Consider the following 9,362-nt stretch of genomic DNA (forward strand, 5'->3'; position numbering starts at 1 on the left):
CCTAGGGCAACGAGGGGAGTGGGCTCCAAGCGGGGGGCAGGGGGCTCCTGGCTTCTTGTTCCTTCCTGCCTAAAATTTCGGGGCGCCCCGAAGCCTCGGACGCCGCCTGCCCCCTGGCTCAGGCCAGCCCCGTCCCTCATCCCGCCCAGCGCCCGCCCCCCGGGGCCGGGCCTCGGGCTCGTCTCCGCCGGTGCTGCCCGGCGGCAGCCTGCAGGGAGAAAGCGGAGGCCGCCGCTGCTGCTGCTGCTACTGCTAATGCTGCTGTCTGCTAAATGCTGCCGCTAAATGCTACTGCTAAATGCTGCGGCTGCAGCTGCAGCTGCTGCTGCTGCTGCTTCCCTCGGCCTGGGAGCGAGGCCACTCCGCCCGGGTAAGGGGGAGGGGGCTCCCCGGGCTAGGGGCACTTCAGGGGCCGGAAAAAGGGCAGCTTATCCGGCCCCTGGAGGGAAGGGATGCAGGGATGCGGGGATGCAGGGATGCAGGGATGCAGGGAAGGGGTCGCCGGCCGCCCCGTGGGGCTGTGCCCGTCCCCTTTCGGGGGCATTTTAGGGCGCTAGGTTCCCTGGGGCTGAGGGATGTTCTCGCTCCCCTTGCGCGCTCTCTCCAAAGTGCATCTCCCCCATCCCCCTCGGACTCCCGGCTCTGAACAATGGAGAGGGGCCGGGAAGAGAATCGGAGGTGGGCATCGGGGTCCCCTCCTCCCCCTTGCTAAGCGCTTAGTACAGTGCTCTGCACATAGTAAGCGCTCAATAAATACGATTGATTGATTGATTGATTGATTCCCGGTCAGCTAGGCCCGGGGATGGTCACGAAGGGATCTTCTAGACTGTGAGCCGTTGCTGGGCAGGGATTGTCTCTACTTGAAGCCGAATTGTACTTTCCAAGCGCTCAGTACAGTGCTCTGCGAGCACTAAGCGCTCAGTACTGAATGACAACGTGGCGGCGGGTCCACGGGGAAACCCGAATCCCTTTCCACGTCCGAAGTTACCGAATCCCGGGAAAGGAAGAGGAAAACCCCGCGTCTCCCGCCGTGCTCGAGGCGATCCTTTCAATGTGTTGACATAAGGGCTTTGGAAGGGGAAAGGGAGAAGAATGGTGTCATTTCTCCCGAAGCAGCAAATATTTGCATGCGGGCGAGGGAGGCTGCAGCCGGGCAGCGCCGCCCCCGCCGCCCCGTCCTCCAGGCTAAGCCCGGGAGCCGGCCGGCCGGGCCCCTGCCCACTGCCCATTCCCAGGGAAAATGAACGAGGAAAAATGGGAGACGGCGGTGGGGGGAGTTCGGGGGAATGGGGGCGAGGACCGGTGGGAGCGGGTTGGGAGCCAGCACTAAATAAAGTGTGGCCCGTTCCTTGGAAAATGTCCGTCTGTCTGTCCTGGGAAAAGGGGGAGTGAGAGGGGAGGCGAGTTCGGTCCTGGCCCCGGCCCCATAGGCAGCCCCTCACCCCCACCCCCAATCAGGACCCCCGCCCCTTTCCCCAGCTCCTGTCCCGGGCCTCTCTGCAGGGGAGCCGGGACCGGGCCCGGCTTCTAATTGGACGTCGCGGCCTAAATAGACTCCATTGTTGGAGCAATTAGCGAAAGACAATCGCGGGAGAAAACCGTTTAATTCGATTTGGAGGCCACAGCGGCGCAGGCGAAGGGTCGGGGCCGTCGCGGAAAAGGGTTGGGTTGGGGTGGGGAGACGGTGCGTGGCCCCCCCAACTTCCCCGAGGGAGGCGAGAGACGCTTCCCTCTCCATCCCTATATCCCTCCTCAGCTCTCTCCTCAATCAATCAATCAATCAATCGTATTTATTGAGCGCTTACTGTGTGCAGAGCACTGTACTAAGCGCTTGGGAAGTACAAGTTGGCAACATATAGAGACAGTCCCTACCCAACAGTGGGCTCACAGTCTAAAAGGGGGAGACAGAGAACAAAACCAAACATACTAACAAAATAATTCTCCTCCCTATCTCCCCCCTCCCTCTTTCCTCCTGCCCGCCGGGGCACGGGACTGGGCGGTCCAGAGAGTGGCCAAGAGGGGCACCGCACATTGGGTGGGTTTGGGGTTTTGGTGGAGGGCTCAGAGGAAAAGAGAAGAAAGTTCCTGCCAAAGAGCGAGCCTGTTGGACTCGGCAGAGCCGGGGAAATCCGGCCGTTCCCAGCTGGGCGGCCCACCCACCAGCCCGGCCGAAGAGTCGTGGTACCCGAGGCGCAGACGCTTGTCCCGGGCCCGCGTCGGGGCCTGGCTCGGGGTGAATTTTCCATCGCTTCGAGGTGCTTCGTTTGGGCATTTGTTTGTGTGAATTTGTTTGGGAAGATCCCCATCTTACCTCCTTCCCTTCCCCACAGCACCTGTATATATGTATATATGTTTGTACATATTTTTTTTTACTCTATTTTATTTGTACATATCTATTCTATTTATTTCATTTTGTTAGTATGTTTGGTTTTGTTCTCTGTCTCCCCCTTTTAGACTGTGAGCCCACTGTTGGGTAGGGACTGTCTCTATATGTTGCCAATTTGTACTTCCCAAGCGCTTAGTACAGTGCTCTGCACAGAGTAAGCGCTCAGTAAATACGATTGATGATGATGATGATGATCTCCTCTGTGAGAGAGACAAGAGAAAGAGCCTCTTTCTGGGGGCCGCCCTGGCTCCCGCCTCCCCCTTGGCCCTCCCCACCACCCCGCCACCACCCTCCCACCAGCCTGGGCGGATTAGGTTTCGGTCGGCGGGCTGAGGTTTTACGGGGAACGAGAGGAGGACAGGTAAAGCTGAATAAACAGCCCCCGGCTGTACAGCGGGAGGGTTATACAGGGGACACGGCCGAGGGCACGGGCTGGGGGCGGGGGGCTTCAGCTGGAGCCCCCCCGCGCACGCACACACACATTTACACAACACACACAAACCCCACGCGCGCGGAGGGGACGAGGCTAGAATCCTTCCCCCCCAAAAAATCCCATTTTTAACAACCGGGTCGCCTCTCTCCTCGTCCCCACCCGTGGCGGGGGAGCGGCTATTGGACCGAGGTCACCTACAGCGAAGAGGCTGAGCTTGTCTGCCTCCCCAATTCTGGAAGATTTTTCTCTGTTTAAAATAAAAGGCCAGGTGACGGGAGGGGGGGGGAGTGTGTTAAAAATCCATGAAAGCGGGATCCGGGTGCAGGTCGAGACTTCCTAGTCCCAGGCCGCCGCCCACCCCCCTCCGCTTGCTTTCTTCTTCCGTTTTGAAATTAGCCACACACAAGCCTTTTTCTTTTTTTTGGGGGGGGGGGCTTTTTTTCTTTCTTTCTTTCTGCTAATTCAGCACGCTCCGGTTGGAAACTCAGATGGGACCCCGCCAGGGCAGCGAGGAGAGGCGGAGAGACTGAGAGAGAGAAGATGCACCGGAGATTACCCCCACTTCTGGGGATCCCGTGCCCCTCCTCTTCTCCCCCCGTTCATAAAAAACCCCGACAGCGTGAGATAACTATCGAGTGGGGCGAAGCGGAAAGACGCGGGGCACTGGGGAAATTTCGGCCTTGGCTCTAAATAATGCTCATCCCTCAGGCGGGGGCGGGGTGAGGCGGGAGAGTCAACTAAGGCAGGGAACGAAGCGCTGCCTTGGTGAAGATAACAGGAGATTAGTAAAAAAATCAATCCGGCCATCCCGTCTCTCCTTCCCACGGCGCTCCGCCCTGTCCCAGCTGCCCAGCAGGTAGCGGGAAAGGGATGGGAGAGAGAGCTGGGCTGAGCCAGGCTGGACTCAGCTGGATAAACCAGGACTGTATCCTCCCCACCCCTGCACCTTCCTTCCCCCCTGCCCCTCCTCGGAAGACGGCACCTGGATAGGGAAGCAACCGGTGCGTTTCAGTGCCCGCTTTCCCAAGGAAACAGACTCTCAGAGAACTGGTCCTCAACTCCCAGGCATCGCCAAAACCGGGGCGCAGGGGCAGAGGAATGGAGGGGGACAGAGGAGTAGAAGGGGGTGGGAGGGGATAAGGGAGGTCAGAGAAGGGGAGGAGAGGGCAGGGGAATGGAGGCAGGGCTGGAGAGTTGGGGGGAGGGCAGGGATAATAAAAATAATGGAATTTGTTAAGCGCTTACTATGTGCCAAGCACTGTTCTAAGGATAGGACAGTGGGGGGGGAGGGGAGGGGAGTGGATGGGGGGAGCAGAGGGGAAGGGAAGGGATGCGAACTGAGTTAGGACTTCCCCAGTGATGATGATGATAGTATTTGTTAGGCGCTTACTATGTGCCAAGCATTGTTCTAAGCGCTGGGGTAGATACAAGGTAATCGAACGGTTCTCCCCTTCTGCGGCAGCACCCTCTGTTCCCCACTCCTCCAGCTAAACTGAGGGCATCTCCTCTGCCTCTGCCGCCCCCCGCCCACCCTGTTCCACTCCATCCCAAGGTAAAAAAAAAATGGATTTATATCTCCCTCTTCGCGTCTCCCATCCCTTCCCGCCGACGACGGCCGGGGAAAGAAAGATGGTCCCTTCACCTCTCGGATCATCACTGGCCCACTATCGTGGAGAAGGTAGCCCCGCTACTGGGTTTCTGTGGTTCCACAGCAGCCGGTCGGCAGCTGAGAGGCACTGTTACCCGGTAAACGAGAAGGAAACGGGGAAATAGAATTGTTCTCGTCGGGACTCGCCCCTAAAGAAGTTAATTTTCGTTCGCCTCTGAAAGATCCTTTTCTACCTTTTCTCTTTTGTTTCTCAGACTTCTTCTAAGGACGGGGGAGCTAGGCGAAGAGAATACATCCTCCATCCCGCGTCCACTGCTTCTGCACCTCTAAAAACATGTTTGTCTTTCTCGGGATCCCTGCGTCTATTAAGTCATATATTACTGCGGGAGTGCGGAGGCTTCCGCGTCGCTTTGTGTGTCCGTGTAACCACGTTTGTGAGGGTGTGGGGAGTCTCCTCATCTTGTTCTCTGTCTCCCCCTTCTAGACTGTGAGCCCACTGTTGGGTAGGGACTGTCTCTATATGTTGCCAACTTGTACTTCCCAAGCGCTTAGTACAGTGCTCTGCACACAGTAAGCGCTCAATAAACACGATTGATCGATTGATTTTGTGAGTGTAATAATAATAATAATGATGGCATTTGTTAAGCGCTTACTGTGTGCTAAGCGCTGGGGGGATACAAGGTGATCAGATTGTCCCACGTGGGGCTCACAGTAATAACGTTTGTCCTAGTGGACGGAGGTCGGTGCAACAATTTTTGTGAGTGACGGTAGGTCCGCGCATCTGTTTGTGTGTCTGAGAATCGCGTTTGTCATCATCATCATCATCATCATCATCAATCGTATTTATTGAGCGCTTACTGTTTGCAGAGCACTGTACTAAACGCTTGGGAAGTACAAGTTGGTAGGGAGTGTTGGTGTCGGCTGTGAATTGTGGGCATCAGGGCCACTAGGACACAACAGAAAACCTTCCTTCTCTGGCGTTCCCGTTGCGACCCCTCAAACCCGGCACCAGAAAGGGGCTTCTGGTGGCCTTGCCCCTTCCCCGGGCCTTGTTACGGCCCAAGGAGAATAGAGTGGGGGGTGGGACCGGGGTCTCAAAACTTGGAGCCTCGAACCCCGCGTCGACCCAGGGGGTCTTCGAAGCCCCCGCTGCTGTGCGATGCAACGTTAAATACCTGTATATTAAAACCCCAATCGAAACCAAGCCGACACAACGCCACCTCTGCCCCAAACCTCCTCGAAGCCGCGGTCTCCGTTCCAGCAAATTCCGGACCGAATTGCAGGGCAGCGGGTGGAGAGACGGGGTCGCCCTCGTAGTGGTAATAGCAGTAGTAGTAACGGGATTTATTAAGCTCTTACTGTGTGCTGAATACTATAGTAAGCACAGGGAAAGAATACACAGGTGTAAGATTGGAAGGCGATTCCTTAGGGCTCTCAGCCTAAGCAAATCCGTTTGCGCAGGGGGTGGGGAGGCAGGGGAGAGGGCTATGTATTGGGCACAGCTACACTGTACGGAGCGCTCGCTGGGCCGGACCTGGGCGCACCCAATCAAACCAAAACGGAGAAATGGCCGCCCCCGCATCAGCCTCCTTGGCGGTCCCCCTGGGTCCCAACTGCGGCTCTTTGGCTTCTCACATTTTCATGGGGAAAAGCTGCGTCTCCCCCAGGACCTAACTCCCTGGTTCGCTCCGGGCTCCTCAGCCCCACTGCCTGAGACCTGCCCTAACTGCCCTGCTTGGTCTGGGCCCAACTCCTCTTTGTAGACCCCAGCCCCTGCCCATCGACCCCCAGCCCCTGCCCGTCGACCCCAGCCCCTGCCCATCGACCCCCCAGCCTCTGCCCATCGACCATCCCAGTTCTTGCCTGCCGACATCCAACCCCTGCCCGTCGACCCCCAGCCCCTGCCCGTTGACCACCCCAGCCCCTGCGCGTCGATCCCCCAGCCCCTGCCCGTCGACCCCCAGGCCCTGCCCGTCGACCACGCCAGCCCCTGTCCGTCGACCCCCCAGCCTCTGCCCGTCGACCATCCCAGCTCTTGCCTGCCGACATCCAACCCCTGCCCGTTGACCCCAGCCCCTGCCGTCGACCCCCAGCCCCTGCCCGTCGACCACCAGCCCCTGCCGTCGACAACCAGCCCCTGCCGTCGACCCCCAGCCCCTGCCTATCGACCCCAGCCCCTGCCTGCTGCCCCCCAACCCCTGTCCGTCGACCCCAGCCCCTGCCCGTTGACCCCCAATCCTCTGCCTGTCGATCCCCGAGGCCCCGCTCGCCGACCCTCAATCGCTGGACGCCGACCTCAACCCCTGCCTGTCGACCCCCCAACCCCTGCCCGTCGACCCCCAAGCCCCCAGGCTGCGATTTTCCTGGCTAACGCGCCCGGTCCCAGAGGTCGGGGGGTCGGAGGGACCCAAGAAGGCAAAGTTTTCCAGGCTGGGGCCTTCCCCGGGGCCCAAGACTCACTGATTGTCTCGCTCCCTCCGTCTCCCGCTGCCTGGGCCCCCACACCCCACGGCTCACCCCCGCACGGCCCAAAACAATTTACACCGTTCGCCTCTGCTACCCCTAAGAATGCACACGCCACTGCACGCGCACTCGCCCGAATACACACACGCATCTCGTGACACACACACCCTGAAAGACACACAATATGGGTTGACAGACCATACCCACCTCCGCCGGGGGACCCACGTTGACACTAAACCTGCGGGCTGCGACCTCCCCCCCCCCCACACACACACACATATACACACATACACACAGCCACCTTCTCCTCTCCGGGCTGGGCCTACGATACCCAGGAGCGAGGGAATGCAATGCCTTTTTACTAATCGTCCCATTACGTTTAGGGAAAAAGACAGCCACCGCTCCGGTCCTTGTACGGGAAAGACTGGGGGGGGGGGGGGGGGCGGCCAACGACGAGGAAAGAGATTTCGGCCGGCTTTCCGAGCTCGTTTTGGGCTTCCCCGAGGCGGGGCCTAGCAGCCCCGCTTCCAGGTGTGGGGTACCCGGGGGCGGCGGGGAGAGCTGAGTCGGTGATGGGAATCTGAAGCAGAAGAAGGGGAAACCAATCGGTCTGCTTCATCAACCACCTGCCCCCGCCTCTGGCTCCCTGTAACCGCCGAGATCTCGAAGCGACCCGCGGGTGGATTCAGGATCTGAGTCCTTCTGTGACAGTCAAACCAGGACCCCCCACCCCGGTCTCCTTCCCTCCTCCACCCCCGTCCCCGACACACACACACACACACGCACACACACACACACACACACACCCCGGAGACTAGGTATTATTGCCTGGATGGGTTTCGTGTTGTTTTCCACGGCCCCAAAGCCAGCGTCCAGTTTGACGGCCTTCCGCGTCCGAAACCCTGGAATACAGATGTTCACAGCATCTGGACTCTAGCATCTTACCCCCGGGGCGCTCCTGCTCCTCTTATTCTATGCAGCGATAACGAGTCTAAACAACCCCCGCCTCCACTCCCCTGGCACGCACATACGCACATTCATGCATTCATTCAGTCGTATTTATTGAGCGCTCGCTGCGTGCAGAGCACTGTCCAAAGCGCTTGGAAAGTACAATTCGGCAACAGATAGAGACCATCTCTACCCAACAACGGGCTCACAGTCTAGAAGGGGGGAGGCAGACGACAGAGCAAAACAGGTAGACAGGCATCAATAGCATCAAAATAAAGAAATGGAGTTATAGAGATATACACAACATTAATCGTGCACACATACTTCGACACAGACCCGTTTCCGCAAGCGCACACATATACTCATATACACACTCGTGCACACACTCGTACACACACACACACACACACATTCGGAAAATAAACTCCACAACGGGAGGATTTCACCACTCCATAAGAATTCTCGAACGGCCGGCCCCAGGCCTGAATCCTTCGTAGAAAGGACTTCGTAGAAAACCCTCGATGCTTCCCCAGAGGGCCTGCTGACCCCCCGCTCCTCCTCCCGGTCGATTCCCTGGGCCCTTCCCTCCGGGGAAGGGAAAGGAAAGACGAGGAATCGACCGTCCTGGAGAAGCAAAGCATTCCCGTCCCCTTCAAGGCCAGTTTCTCCCTTCCATCTCAGAGGCTCCGGAGTTCCTCCGCATCCCTCCCTGCCATTCCCGCTTCCAAGGTCACCGGAGGAAGCCGAGGAGCCCAAGTAATTGGAAAGAACAACACGGACGGGGTCGGGTTGAGGTTCTTCCAGTGGCCTCTTCCCCCTTGGGATCAGTTCCCGCTCCTAATTCTCTCCACGTGGGGAAGAGAGAGCGCGCGGCGTGGGCAAAGGGAGTGTGTGTGTGTGTATGTGTGTGTGTGTGTTGGGGTGAGAGATGGCAGGGGACAGATTAGCGAAATTCACTGACCTGGGCGGCTTCCTCTGCCTGGACGGCTGCTTTCTAGTTTTTTTTTTCCTGACTCGCTGGCTCTCGGAAGGCAGAAATGACAGACGGATTGCGCTGCTGCCTCGGCCGTCCCCGCTGCTCAAGGCATCGCCTCTCCCAGTCACCAGCGAGAAGTAAAACCTAGGTGAACTCCACCCTTCCTAGCAACTCACCCTCCTCCTCTTCCTCCTCCTCCTCCTCGTCGACTTTCTCCTCCTCCTCACTTTCAAGAGATTAGAGTTCTTCCGGGTTGTGGGTGGGGGGAGGGAAGACAGAGGGGAGGGGGAAGAGACACAGAGACACAGAGACACAGAGAGAGAGAGAGATGATGGATATATTATGACTCCCAAACCAGCATCGTGAGGGGAAGGGAGACAGATAGGGATTGAGGTTCGCTGCACCACATGCCTCTAATAAAGATTAGTCCTCCGGGAGAATTAGTCGTATTGAAATGAGCATCAGGGGCGGTATTGTTATTATTGACGTGGTCGTGACTACCGTTCTGGAGATAGGGAGAAATGACTCTCTTTCCCTCCCTCATCCA

Source organism: Tachyglossus aculeatus, assembly GCF_015852505.1.
Source record: "Tachyglossus aculeatus isolate mTacAcu1 chromosome 12 unlocalized genomic scaffold, mTacAcu1.pri SUPER_6_unloc_1, whole genome shotgun sequence".
NCBI lineage: Eukaryota > Metazoa > Chordata > Mammalia > Monotremata > Tachyglossidae > Tachyglossus > Tachyglossus aculeatus.